Consider the following 14,587-nt stretch of genomic DNA (forward strand, 5'->3'; position numbering starts at 1 on the left):
TGGTCAACCCCTGAGAGGGGGTTGTGCCCGTGCCTGAGTCCAGGGGGGCATTTGGGTGGTGGACATAGTCCGTTCCTGACTTTTTGCCTATCCAGGTGTTCACCCTTGGCTGACCTATGCTGGAACCCTGGGTCAGCGCTAGAGCCTATGCAACCAGTCACTTTTTCTAACCAATAAAGTTGTGGCCTAAATTCTGCCAAAAACCAAAATTTGAGTCAAGTGTGAATTTATTTAGGGGGGTGGTTTCTGGGTCTGACCACTCAAGAGAGTTCACCCAGAGTCTTGCTGAGAAGGCCTCTTTCAAGCTCTCGCCAGCCTGATTTTCTTCATCAGCTGGCACTACCTCAGACCCATTGATGCTGATTTAAGGCAGAATGAATTTATTTTACTTTTGGAGCATTTTTAAACTCCTGACCTGAAGGCCATGAGATTGGGGTTTTTGAATGCCATTTTTTGGCTCCTGACCTATGGGTCATATTTGCAGCCATATTTCAAAGTCCTGACCTATGGGACAGGTTTTCAGCCTTTGTTTTTTTCTTGAGCTTTTACCAGCGGGTCACATTTTTGGCCATTTTCCAGCTCCTGACCTATGTACCATGTTTTCAGCCATTTTTGTTCTCCTGACCTGTGTGGGTCACTTCTTGGAAAATGAGCGAAAACGTGAGCCACAGGTCAGAACTCCAAAAAAATAATAATGAGCGGAAACAGGACCTGAGGGTGAGGATGGCATGAAAATAAGAAATTTTGGAGGGGAGACACCACATTTTGTCCTCGCTCAGGATGCCATATTACCAATGTTTGCCCTCACCTTTGTACTTTTCTTTCTGCCAATTACAGTCACATGAGTGGACAGCAAAGAAGAACCTACTGGACATGCCCTATGCGCCATATCCTTGTCACCTGTGTCACCAACTTTTGTGAGTTGTAAGGGGAAGAACATGTCTACCTGTGTAAGTTCCAGGTACAACCCCAACTTTCTAGGACTCTGAACAGGGCTGGATTTAGGTTTGATGACGCCCTAAGCTACTGAAGGTAATGGGGCCCTTTATATGTCCAGCTGTCCTTTGCCAACAACAAATTGTCGCTGTTTTTTGTGTTGAATATATGCTAAATGGTCATTTATGGACCTAATGAGTATCTAAAGCCATTTGCACCTAACAAAATATGTATTTTATCAAAGTAATTAAATAGAAATGAGCAAACCAGTGATATTTTAGGGAGCAGGCCAGCAGGCGGGGCCCATTACTTATATCATAGGAGCCTACACAACACAAAACACTGTTGCTGTATGTAGGTTTTATTTTAGTTGTTTTTTATCTTATACTTTGGAAATGTACATCCAGTTTTTCCTCGCTTTAATTTTTTTGGGGGCCTGCAAGAGAGTGGGGCCCTAAGCTATAGCTTGTTTAGCTTATACATAAATCCGGCACTGGCTCTGAACCGCACATAAAACCTATATGAGCTTAGGAAAAGCATGGAACAAAGTTCATTTCTGAACACATGGTAGGTGATGGAGCTGATGACGGGGACACCTGAAGATGGCTACTGCGGTTCTTTCTCCATGGGACATTTCTGCTTCACAAAGGCGCAGAGGCCACATCTGGTAAGATTTAACAAACATGTTGTCTTTGTTTCTTCCAATGGACCACATGATGCAAAGGGATCATTATTATCTCCCCTGTCATTATCAGTCTGCTTCTGATCAGACCTCCAAAGATTTGCAGAGAGCAATGTCAAAAGCCTAAAGGCGTTTATGAAAACCCTCTATGCCACCCCAAATGCTAGAACAGAAGACGAGGCAGCGTTCATTAGCGTGGTGCTAATTTTTGAGTGTTTAAGGCAGACCACGACTGATGCTGCTCTTAATGCTTTTTGGTGGAATCAGGGGAGCTGCTGTCTAGGAAAAGGGTTTTTTCCTCCTGAGTATGGCAGTGTTGGTGATGTTAATATTCTTGCTGCTACGAATGGTGAGCCAGTCACATGTCAATCACTGCACCATCAGTGATCTTCTCTACATCCCACACAAGTACTACCAGCCAGGTGACCTTATCATTGGTGGACTTGCTTCTCATCTTCTGTCCTCTCTTGACCGTGAAACCTTCAAAGAATGCCAGGCCATCTATCAGATTCTTAGTCTCTTGTAAGGAATTTATTTTTCTTTCTTTCTCTACCCCCTCTCCTTTTAAAAAGAGTTTTTAATGCCTTATTGAGATTAAAAAGAAATAACAAGCATAAAAGTTAATGGCAAAGAATAAGTGAAACTATTTGTTACATCATTTCGTTATATATTATTCTTAGATTTCTAACGACTTTCCGTCACCACATTGTGTATTTACCACTTAATCTAGCACACTGTTAATCTTCATTTACTTTTTATTGATTTTAATCCGTATTACTGTTTTTCATGATTATTCATCCTATCACAGAACTTACACAGAACTGCCACTGATGTCATATTGTCAAAATATTCAATAAGGTATTTTTTTATACATGTCCCATTTCCTAATAAATGCCTGGTCAGTATTACCTCTCAATTTGTCTGTCATTTTTGCCAATTCAGCGTACTCAAATAACTTCGTTTGCCACTCCAGCTTTGTTGAGATTTCCTCTCCTTTCCAATTTGTGGCAATTAGTATTCTTGTGGCAACTGTAGCATACAAGTTTTTTTTGTTTTGTTGCATTTTTAGGTATATCTAGGCGAAGTATCCCCAGGAGAAAAGCCTCCAAGTTTTTTTAAAGAAGGATACCTTAAACATTCTTTTAAGCTCATTGTAAATAACACTCCAAAATCCCTTTATTTTGTTACACATCCACCACATGTGCAACATTGAGCCTTCCGCCTCCGCACACCTCCAACATATATTTGAAATATTCTTACACATTTTTGATAATTTCAGTGGTGTCAGGTACCAACGGAATTGCATCTTCATAAAGTTTTCTTTTAGAGTGTAACATGCGGTGAATTTCATATTAACCTTCCATAAATTTTCCCAGGCACTCATTGGAATGTTGTAGCCAAAGTCTTGGGCCCATTTGATCATTACAGATTTAACCTCCTCCTCCTTGACTTCCCAGTCAAGGAGGAGTCGGTACATTTTTTCCATTCCCCCCCCCCCCAATTGCCAGGTGATATTAATGCCTAACAACATCTGCTCAAAAGTAAGTCCCATTGATTTCAGTGATAAAGGGAGGGGTGCGAAATATTTCCTTCCAAAAAGATTCAGATCAGTCTTAAGAGTTTTCTCCTCCAAGTGCCATTCCCCTTTCATCATTTTTTAAATGAGAGAGAGAGTGTATATCTATATTAAATTTTCTGTTTTACAATTTAGAATATTCATTTAACCAACCTTAAAACATCGATGACTTCCCTTCTTCTCCTTCCATGGTTCACTTTGCATAACATAAATCCCTGCATATTTTAAATGAGCCAAGCCATTCAGTATTCCATTATTCCATCCATCAAAACTTATTTACACTGTTGAATTTATCTCAATGCTGCCAACTTTTTCAAGTGTACACAATTCTGCCCCCCCCATATATTCAATAAACATTTTCCAATCTTCTTTAAATGTATGTTCTTCTTGCTCTCTAATTCTGTATGTTAGATCCGCAAGCTGATATTCCATCAGTTTAAGTTGTCATTCTTTTTCAGTTGGGACCTCGCTCGTTTTCCATTTTTGGGCTAACAATTTTTTTAGCTTAAATGAAAGTTTTAACATTTAAAAGGATCAAAGACTGTTGATGAATCTCCAATGTCCAATGAAGTCAGGTCTGTAGGAACAAAGCAGATTTTCTAGGATCCAGCTTGAAAACAGAGATCAGTCTGCCAAGTGAGATTGCTTCCAGCTGTCCTGCTCATTGAGTATTCATCCAGATTGGTTTGCACAAATTTTGCAGGAAAGTTAGATGATGTCGACTAGGCATTTTTCACCATTTCAAAGATTTTTTTTCCTTGTGGTGTGATAGCAGCTCAATATATCTGAATATATGCTATAATAGCGACTCTGGAAGCACCCAAAAATGTGAGGTTGTGTTCACAGTGATGTGCTGTCCTCTCCCATCTCTACCCCACTTTTTAAAGCAGTGCTTAAAAGAGAGGCAGTGTCACAGTACACAGCCTACCTAACCTGGAAATCTAAGACTCCCGGTGCAATTGTATACATGCCTACTCTGTAGTAAGTCCTATCGAGTTTAACAATAAATGAGCATAGGTCTGGAGCCTAAGGGGCAGAGCTGATACAATGGATTTAATTGCTTTATGCTGCTCTGATTTTGTGAAGTGCCTCGGAAGACTGTGCTCTGAAAGAGGGGCTAAAAATATAACAATGAATGAGTGAATAAAAGCCGCCACACAGGTGATGCATTCTAGGAAAGGCATGGGGCTTTGCTATTGCTGTTTTCATTGTTTTCGTTTTAATCTGTTCATAAGCTTTTAGGGATGCGGGTGGCGCTGTGGTCTAAACCACTGAGCCTCTTGGGCTTGCTGATCAGAAGGTTGGCAGTTTGAATCCCTGCAATGGGGTGAGCTCTCGTTGCTCGGTCCCAGCTCCTGCCAACCAACAGTCTGAAAGCACATCAAGTGCAAGTAGATAAATAGGTACCGCTCCAGCGGGAAGGTAAATGGCGTTTTTGTGCGCTGCTCTGGTTTGCCAGAAGCAGCTTAGTCATGCTGGCCACATGACCCGGAAGCTGTCTGAAGACAAATGCTAGCTCCTTCGGCCTATAGAGCGAGATGAGCACCGCAACCCCAGAGTTGTTTGCGACTGGACTTAACGGTCAGGGGTCCCTTTACCTTTACTTTTAAGATGCTTTTATGTCTTTTAAAATCGAAAGGCATAGATTATAAATTTCCTTAAAAACAGAAATGAATGTTTCACAGCATATCTCCCTGATGTCTTTCTTCCTTCCTTCCTTCCTTCCTTCCTTCCTTCCTTCCTTCCTTCCTTCCTTTCTTTCTTTCTTTCTTTCTTTCTTTTAATAATTTTTATTAATTTTCCAATAACAATAATCCAATAATAGCCTCATTATAACAATGCCAAATTATAATACAGTTCCTAATACAAATAATTCAAATACCAAATTATATAATTTAGGTGCCCCCCCCCCGCATGCTAGAATTGATGGTTTGGTGATATACTTTGTTTCTGCGTTCCAAAATCTTATTGATTTCAGTGACATTCCCATCATAATAATAATCCCTTCTATAACAGCTGCAATATTTATAACTTCTATTCTTGTTGACACATTAAGTAATTTATAAGACTACAAGTGAATAGCTCATACTGTATCGTTCTTCCTGTGTGTGACATTTATCCTGCCCATGATGTTTCTTTCTCTCCTTGTATGTCAATCTTTCCCCGGTTGTTGCTGCAATCCGTCATGCCTTGAGCGGAGCTGATAATCCCAATGTTTCTCCAAAATTTTTCCCTCACTCAGTCCCTTCCTCTTTGTTTTTGCAACTTTAACAATACAGTGGTACCTCTGGTTATGAACTTAATTCGTTCCGGAGGTCCGTTCTTAACTTGAAACTGTTCTTAACCTGAGGTAACACTTTAGCTAATGGGGGTCTCATGCTGCTGCTGTGCCGCCGTGCAATTTCTGTTTTCATCCTGAGGTAAAGTTCTTAACCTGAGGTACTACTTCCGGGTTAGCAGAGTCTGTAACCTGAAGTGTTTGTAACCCAAGGTACCACTGTAGCTGCAAAAATAACTCTATCACATTCAGGCTGCAGGTGGCACTGTGGGTTAAACCACAGAGCCTAGGACTTGCCAAACAGAAGGTCAGTGGTTCAAATCCCCGTGATGGGGTGAGCTCCCATTGCTCAGTCCCTGCTCCTGCCAACCTAGCAGTTCGAAAGCACGTCAAAGTGCAAGTAGATAAATAGGTACTGCTCCGGCGGGAAGGTAAATGGCGTTTCCGTGCGCTGCTCTGGTTTGCCAGAAGTGGCTTAGTCATGCTGGCCACATGACTTGGAAGCTGTACGCCAGCTCCCTTGGCCAATAAAGCGAGATGAGCGCCACAACCCCAGAGTCGGCCATGACTGGACCTAATGGTCAGGGGTTCCTTTACCTTTACCTAGCAGTATAACAGTAGATGTATTATTTTAATTGCAGGCTCATTCCAAAGAACTACCAGCATGTTCTGGCCTTGGTGTTTGCAGTCAATGAGGTCAATGAGAACCCTCAGATATTGCCCAATGTCACATTGGGATTCCACATCCATGACAGCTACTTCAGTGAAAGGATGACCTACTGGGCCTCTCTGGACATACTCTCCACACCCTATAGATTTGTACCCAACTACCAGTGTGGCATACAGAAAAATCTGATGGCAATCATTGGGGGACTTGACTTTGAAACTTCCCTCCACATGGCAGCCATCTTAACAGGCTACAAGATTCCCCAGGTAAGAAACAAACATGGTGGCTTCATAACTCACCCTTACTTACATGTTCTCTTGAGTAAGTTTCATATTTCAGAAGGATATAAGCCTGATATTGCATTCAGTGATGAACTTGAGGAGGAGAGAGAATGCATTATAAATGCCTTATTGATTTGTTAATCATGTAATATGAGTTATGCTGTAATTGTGATGTTATTTTTTAGTTGCTTATTTGTTAATATTGTGATTGTTATAATAATAATAATAATAATAATAATAATAATAATAATAATACGTTTATTATTTATAACCTGCCCATCTGGCTGGGTTTCCCCAGCCACTCTGAGCAGCTTACAGCATACAGGGCCTCCTTCAGATGTCTTCTAAAAGTTACATTTACCTCTAAAGTTTTATAGTTCTTTATCTCCTTGACATCTGAAGGGAGGGCATTCCACAAGGAGGGCGCCGCCACCAAGAAGGCCTTCTGCCTTGTTCCCAGGAACTTCACTTCTCGCAGTGAGGGAAACACCAGAAGACCCTCAGAGGAGGACCTCAGTGTCTAGGCTGAATGATGGGGGTGGAGATGCTCCTTCAGGTATACAGGGCCGAGGCCATTTAGGGCTTTAAAGGTCAGACCAACTCCTTGAATTGTGCTCAGAAACATACTGGGAGCCAGTGAAGATCTTTCAGGACCAGTGTTATATAGTCTCGGTGGCCACTCCCAGTCACCAGTCTAGCTGCTGCATTCTGGATTAGTTGTAGTTTCCGAGTCATCTTCAAAGGTAGCCTCGTGTAGAGCGCATTGCAGTAGTCCAAGCGGGAGATTATTGATGATTTCTTAATTATTTATGCTGTACTTGTGACGTTCTATTATATTATTTTTATTGTTTGTAAGCTGCTTTGGGATTCATTTGAATGGAAAACAGCATAGAAATACAATAAATACAAATCAATCTTCCACTCAACCTCTGAGTGTGTATCAGAAGATATGACTGGAGTTTTATGTACATCAAACTGTCTATGCATTGTGTATGTATGCAAAATAGCTTGTATGCCAATTCTATATGGAGTGAAACAAAGTTCAGGGGTGCATATTGCTCACCAGTTCCTTTAATTACTTTGGACAGTGGACAGTGTCCACTGGACAGTGTGGGGCCTTGTAGGAGAGGTGGGTCCGAAACACAAGTAGTTGGTCATTGCTTTCCAAGCAGGATCAATTATTCAACTACATTTATATTAAAAAAACTATTTATTTCCTTGTTTCGTCATTGCTATCCAATGTTTCTACTGCATTACTGTAATGGGAAATAAGTGTCCGTTTCCTTCTAGCTCACTTATGGCTCCTTTGCCCTAGAGGATGCTGGTCAAAGCCAATCCACTCCCTTCTACCGGATGGTGCCCAATGAAGCCCATCAGTACACTGGGATTGTTGAGTTACTTCTGCGCTTTGGATGGACATGGGTTGGGTTGCTTGCGGTGGATAGTGAGAGTGGAGAGAAGTTTATGGAAATCCTGCAAACTCAGCTTTTCCAGAGAGGCATTTGCTTGGCCTTTTCAGAGAGAACTCCAAAAGGCTCATATTTTGAAGAGTATTATGACATGATTTCCCAGTGGCTCCAAACCTATTACATGATTGCGGAAAGCAAAGCCAATGCTGTTGTTGTCTATGGAGAAGACAAGTCCTTGTTTTTTTTGCAAATATGGCTAGTGGCAGGTGAAGTGGAAAATGTGACATCTATGGAGAAGGTATGGATTATGACTCCTCAACTGGATTTCTCAGCAGTGGCCTTTCGAATGAGCCAGAGTATGCAACCATTTCATGGCTCCATATGCTTCACAGTGCACTCAAATGAGGTGCAAGGATTCAAGACCCATCTTCGCTCCCTAAATCCTTTCATGGCAGGTGAAGATGGTTTTCTTCAGCAGTTCTGGCAAGATACGTTCCATTGTTTCTTTTCCAAATCCAGTACTGAGTTCAGTGAACCCTGCACTGGACAGGAGAAGCTGGACAGCCTCCCCTCGTCTGGCTTTGAGATGAGCATGACTGGCCACAGCTACAGCATCTACAATGCCGTCTATGTTGTGGCACATGCTCTGCATGCCATGTTCGAATCCTGGTCGAAGGATAGAGGAATTGTGAGAAGATGGACACCGCAGCTTCAGAAATTGCAGCCTTGGCAGGTAATGGCTCTTTTTTTAAAAAAAAAAATTTATTTCATTTTATATTGTTGATAAAGGAAAGGCAACAATTTTAATAACAGTCAAAAATTGAAAGATGAATAACCAAACTGTAAAATAGGCATGTAGGATGTGTAGTTGCACGTGAGTTAAATAAAGACTTTAAAGTCCAAATTAAGTCCAATTGCATCAGATCACCAAGCATAGTTCTAGACTTGCCAGGTTTTGGGGGAGGGGGTTGTTTTGAAAACGTTGGTTCTGCTGTATATGCCAAATCATATAAATCATGTCTAGTCCTTGTCAAAATCTCAAATTATTTGTGATTATCTTTGTTATAGCTACTGTATTTTTCGCCCTATAGGACACACTTTTCCCCCTCCAAAAATGAAGGGGAAATGTGTGTGTGTCCTATGGGGCAAATACAGGCTTTTGCTGAAGCTTGGAGAGCGAGAGGGGTCGGTGCGCACCGACCCCTCCCACTCTCCAGGCTTCAGGAAGCTATCTGCAAGCCTGGGCAGCCCGCGGGAGTTCCCGCAGGGCTCCCCAGGCTGCGGATAGCAGCCTGCTGCCCGGCGCGCAGGGCGCCCTGAAGTAGAGCGCCCCTCGCGCCGGGCAGACATCCGCAGCATGGGGAGCCCTGAGGGAGTTCCTGCAGGATCCCTGCACTGTGGATAGCAGCCTGCCGCCCGGCGCGCAGAGTGCCCTGAAGCAGAGCGCCCCTCGCGCAGGGCAGACATTGGCCAGCCCCACAAGCTTGGGGGACAGCGGGGAGGCGGAGCGCCGCCATACCGCTGTTCCCTGACCTGGTTTTGGGGGGGAAATAAAGGAAAAATTTCCCCCCTTTATTCCCCCCCCAAAAAACTAGGTGCGTCCTATGGGACGGAGCGTCCTATGGGACGAAAAATACGGTATATTCCAGAGTGAGTGGTACAAAGTGTCCAGCATAAGATTTTTGGGCTGTGTTCTATTGAGTTGCAATTACTATGAATGCTGCCACTTTAATCTTGCCATTTTTTTTTTTGCAACATATTTACAATGGTATCATCAGAAATACACAGTGACATCCATTTTGGACAACAAACCATCTTTTTATAGTAATATTTATCATTTCTGAGAAAACCGGATACAACCCACTCACCTGAGCTTCAGCTCTTCAAAACAGCTAGGTGTGATATTGTCAATGGCAATTTGTATCTCAACTAGAGTCTTAACAGGAATATCTTTTTTGCCTGTTCCTCCCTCAGTCTTACCCTCTCCCCATTTTCCTGTTCTTTCATTTATACCCTTTCTGTATTGAACTTCATAGATGTTTGCATTATGATTTTGGAAGTCCTGTTTAAGCTTTGAAATACATATACAGTGTACCTTAGTCTTATACGGAGGAATCTACAGAGGAAAGAGAGATCAACATTTACTGTTATTACTGCAATAGTTATTATTTTGTGATTATATGAAATCTTGTCCACTGCCTTGGAAGAGGCAATGGCACATTAAAAGGCAATGATGAACATAAGGTTGAGTTTTAAACAATTGTCCTCTTCCTGCCATCTCAATGCAGCTCCACCCATTTCTTAGGAGTATCTCATTTAACAACAGTGCGGGAGAAGAAGTGTATTTTAGTGAGAACAGGGAATCTGAAGCTGGATTTGATATTACCAACTTGGTCACTTTCCCAAATAACTCCTTCATCAGAATGAAGGTTGGATGGATGAATTTGGATGCTCCCCCAGGAAAAGAGTTTTCCATCAATGAAGACAAAATGGTGTGGCACAGGAGTTTTGACCAGGTGGGGCATGATTTCAGGAAATTGCAACTCCAGTGTGTCCTAAATGTGATGCTTGTATCTTGGAAGCCTAGCGGAGACATGGATCCTGCATTTTTTCTCTCTTGTTTATGAAAACCTCTATGAATGTCGTGGGGCTCTGATGCCTTGAAGCATGATAGTTCATTATTATATGCTTGTTTGTTTATTGCATTTTTATTCCACCTTTCCTTTGCTTACTTCCCATTTTATCCTAACAACCAACAACCCTGTAAGGTAGTGTAGACTGAGAGCAGCAGTGACTGGTCCAAGGTCACCCAATGAGTTTCATGGCCAAGTGGGGATTTGAATCCTGGTCTTCCACTTCCCTGTCTAGCACATTCTTTAAAGATTTATAGGCCAGCAGAGTGTGACCTAGGCCTAACCTCCAACCAACTTCTTTGGGGAGAAAGAAAAGGGAGCTGAGCCTGGAGACAGACGAGGCAGACTTCTGCAGAGAATGCCTAGTTTGGAGGCTAGTAATTCTCAAGTTATAGTAGCAGAAGTCTGGCAGAGTCCAGCACTATCCTTGTTTTTGAGTTTGCTTAAGTTGTGGAATGTGTGTGGCGCTGTTGTCTAAATCACAGAGCCTAGGGCTGGCCGATCAGAAGGTTGGCGGTTCGAATCCCAGTGACAGGGTGAGCTCCCATTGTTCGGTCCCTGCTCCTGCCAACCTAGCAGTTCAAAAGCATGCCAAAGTGCAAGTAGATAAATAGGTGGGAAAGTAAACAGCCATTCCATACGCTGCTCGGGTTTGCCAGAAGCGGCTTAGTCATGCTGGCCACATGACCCAGAAGCTGTACGCCAGCTTCCTCGGCCAATAAAGCGAGATGAGCGCTGCTACCCCAGAGTCATCCCTTTACCTTAACCTTACAATTGTCTCTTGGCCCAGTGTATTCAGTCTGGGGTTCTCAGTCCCCAACATTTGTGTTTTTTCAGCTGGTAAAACTGAAGGAACCTGAAAGTGTATATAGTAGCTGCTTATTTAAATCACTTAGGCTGTCAAAACATCCTTTCAACTCTACTTTAAAATCTTTTGAATTTTATAAGAAATGTATTTTTCCAAATAATAGTATTATTTGGAAATAATAGTATTATTTGTTCAGGTGGACTCCCTCCCTCCGTTTGATTTTTTTAAAAAACCACACACATTGAAATAGCCATTACTTCATTTTCAGAGCCATGAAAACATCTTCTGTATCATTACATGCCATTAATGGCTGTTGACAGCTCATTGCTTCCAAAATTCTCTTAATATTCAGCAGGCCATTTCTCCCATCCACTTGATCCCTTGCAGCCCAGAAAATGGAGTTCAGCTTCTCCAAATGTCCATTATTTCCCCTGTGCTAAACATTTCCTTATGGTCAATTAAAATTCACAGGTGCCACCCCTCTCTCAATGCAACAAAAATTGCCCTTCTGGTACTAGGAGAAAAAAGAAGGAAGGGGAGAAATTCTGCTGCTATGACTGTGCTTCGTGTTCAGAAGGCAAGATTTCATACCAGAAAGGTAGGAGACATTAGGGAGCTTTCAGATATGTGTCATATTAGATTTCCTTTGAAGGGTCTGTGGCAGTGTGAAAGGTGTCACAGTTGCTGCTATTGATGTAGTTCGGATTTCCATGGACATTGAAGTTCACAGACTTGGAGCTCTTCACTGCAACCAGCTGACGGCCCAGCAACAAGGTCCAGCGTTTTCAAAGAGGTGCTTTGCAAGCCTGAATAATCAGATGATGGTTGGGGTTTACAAAGCACACTTTTACCTGCCCTACACCTAACATCAGAGATGACATCAGATACAGGGCCGGTAGGTGTAACGTGCTAAAATGGCCCCATGGGCCAGAGGTTTTCTATCACTGGATTACCTGAGTGGTGATGGAGATGAGTTGCACTGGTGTGCCTGCAGAGCACAGGCCTCCTGATGTCCAGACCCACCACCTTACTGTCCCGGCAAGCGACTGTGAGATCATTGTCTGGGAGAGGAGGGTCCACAGCCCTTTCTTCCCATGCTAGTCGCTCCTGTGTCTGAAAAGGATTGTCTCTTCCACATCCAACTGGTAAGTCCCATACTGCCAGGAGGATGCATACCTACTCTCAAGTTGCACCCTTAAAGGGAATCCTTTCTTCTTTTCAGACATGAATGACTGTGTTGGATGCTCAGAAGATGACTTTCCAAACAGGAACCAAACACAATGCATTCCAAAGTCCATCAGCTTCTTGACTTTGGAAGAACCGCTTGGGATGAGCTTAGCTTTCGGCTCCGTATTCTGCTCTTTGCTCACCCCTCACCATCTTTCTGAAGCATCAGGACACACCGATTGTCAGGGCCAATAATCGGGACCTGACCTACGTTCTCCTCCTGTCTCTGCTTCTCTGTTTTCTCTGTCCCCTCATCTTCCTCAGCCGACCAGACAGAGTGACCTGCCTTGTCCGACAAATGGCTTTTGGTGTGGTTTTCACAGTGACTGTTTCTTGTGTGTTGGCCAAAACCATCACCGTTGTTCTGGCATTCATGGCCACCAAACCAGGATCCAGAATGAGGAAATGGGTGGGGAAAAGAGTGGCAAGTGCCATTGTGTTGACTTGTACTATTATCCAAGCTGGTATTTGCACTGTGTGGCTGGGAACCTCTCCCCCATTCCCCCAGTTTGACAAGCACTCTGTGAGGGGAGAAATCATTCTGGAATGTAATGAAGGGTCAGCTGCCAGGTTTTACTGTGTCTTGGGCTACATGGGCCTCCTGGCCATTGTCAGTTTTGTTGTAGCATTTTTAGCCAGGAAACTGCCTGCCAGCTTTAATGAAGCCAAATTCATCACCTTCAGCATGCTGTTGTTTTGTAGTGTTTGGATCTCCTTTGTTCCGGTCTACCTGAGCTCCAAGGGAAAACACATGGTGGCTGTGGAGATCTTCTCCATCTTGGCCTCTAGTGCTGGTTTACTGGGTTCCATCTTTGCCCCCAAATGCTACATTATCATATTGAGGCCTGATCTGAATGACAAACAGCAGTTAATAAAGAAGAAATAGCAAAATAGCCCATTGTCACTATTTTCTGTTACCCCAGAATATGGGTAATGATTTTGCTGCTGACTCCTTGATATAATTTCATTTTATTTGTTTGTTGAACTTCTTATGTTCATAAAAAAAAAAATCAGATGGTTCTCCCCCACCCCGAGATGTGGTCCCCACCTTTGGGAGCCCAAGGGCACAATTGGAAAACTAAGGACCTCTTGTGGACACACACAAAAAACCCACAACAATTTCACAGAAGAAAGTGTGGAGATGCCCAGAAACTCCACCTCCATCCTTTCTTGTAACTTGAATCCATTGGTTTGGGTCCTACTTTCTTGTCAGGGAACTGCCATCGGAGCCAGAGGAGGAGAGAGGGCTCCAGAGGGATGGCGGAGAGGGTCCCAGCAGGAAGAGGGACAGCCCGTCTGCTGGTGAAGGAAATCAGCGCAACACCAGTGGAGAAGGGGGGCGGAGGGGGGAATCGGTGAGGGGGCTCCAGGACTCCTCGCCGGAGACCAGCGGGGAGAGCACGGGTCCTCTGCCGCCCACACCCTCTCTGCGCAGAAGACTTCCGCGCAGGGAGAGTAGGCGGAGACTTGGCGTCAAAAAACTTCTTTGCTGGAAGAAGTTCAAGAATCACCCACTGACGGATTCTGCCAGCGATTGAGACAGCCACGGATGGGTGGCTGTCCGGACATAAAGGGTTCACCCAGGTAACTCAGCCAGGTGGCGACGACTTACGCACGAGCAACCCCATAGAACCATTACATCTCTGTAGCATGAGACAAGCTTGCTGCATCTTCCATTTGACAGCCCTTGAGGTATCTGAAGATGAGTATCATATCTCCTCTCAGTCTCCTTTTTCCAAGCTAAACATACCCAGCTCCCTCAACCATTGCTCATAAGGCTTGGTTTCCCACCCATCATCTTCCTGGCTGCCCTCCTCTGCACATGTTCAGCACACATTTTACCAGCTTCCTCATGAAAATATCATCGGGGACTTTGAGAAAAGCCTGACTGAACTCAAAATAGACTATGACCACAGCATTCTCCTGATCCACCACATTTGTAATGCCATAAAAAAGAAAAGAAATGAGATTGGTCTGGTATGAGAAAAACAGGCCCAGGACAGAACCCTTTGGCACCCCTGTGGAATCAGGAGATAATATCTCTATGCTATGAGGAGAAAATGAAAAGGAGGGAAATACCCCTCTTCCCA

The 14,587-nt window shown here is 43.4% G+C and overlaps 1 pseudogene across 1 annotated transcript; it reads left to right on the forward strand.

Annotated features, from left to right (window-relative positions):
- The first annotated feature begins 5,017 nt into the window (after nt 1–5,017).
- LOC307201068 (vomeronasal type-2 receptor 26-like) lies at nt 5,018–13,383 on the forward strand (annotated as a pseudogene). Its single transcript, XR_013843899.1, has 5 exons — nt 5,018–6,405; nt 7,711–8,562; nt 10,118–10,345; nt 11,742–11,868; nt 12,493–13,383. The product of XR_013843899.1 is annotated as a vomeronasal type-2 receptor 26-like (transcript).
- Nucleotides 13,384–14,587: the final 1,204 nt, after the last annotated feature.

The sequence above is a fragment of the Podarcis cretensis genome, assembly GCF_951804945.1.
Source record: "Podarcis cretensis genome assembly, chromosome: 13".
NCBI lineage: Eukaryota > Metazoa > Chordata > Lepidosauria > Squamata > Lacertidae > Podarcis > Podarcis cretensis.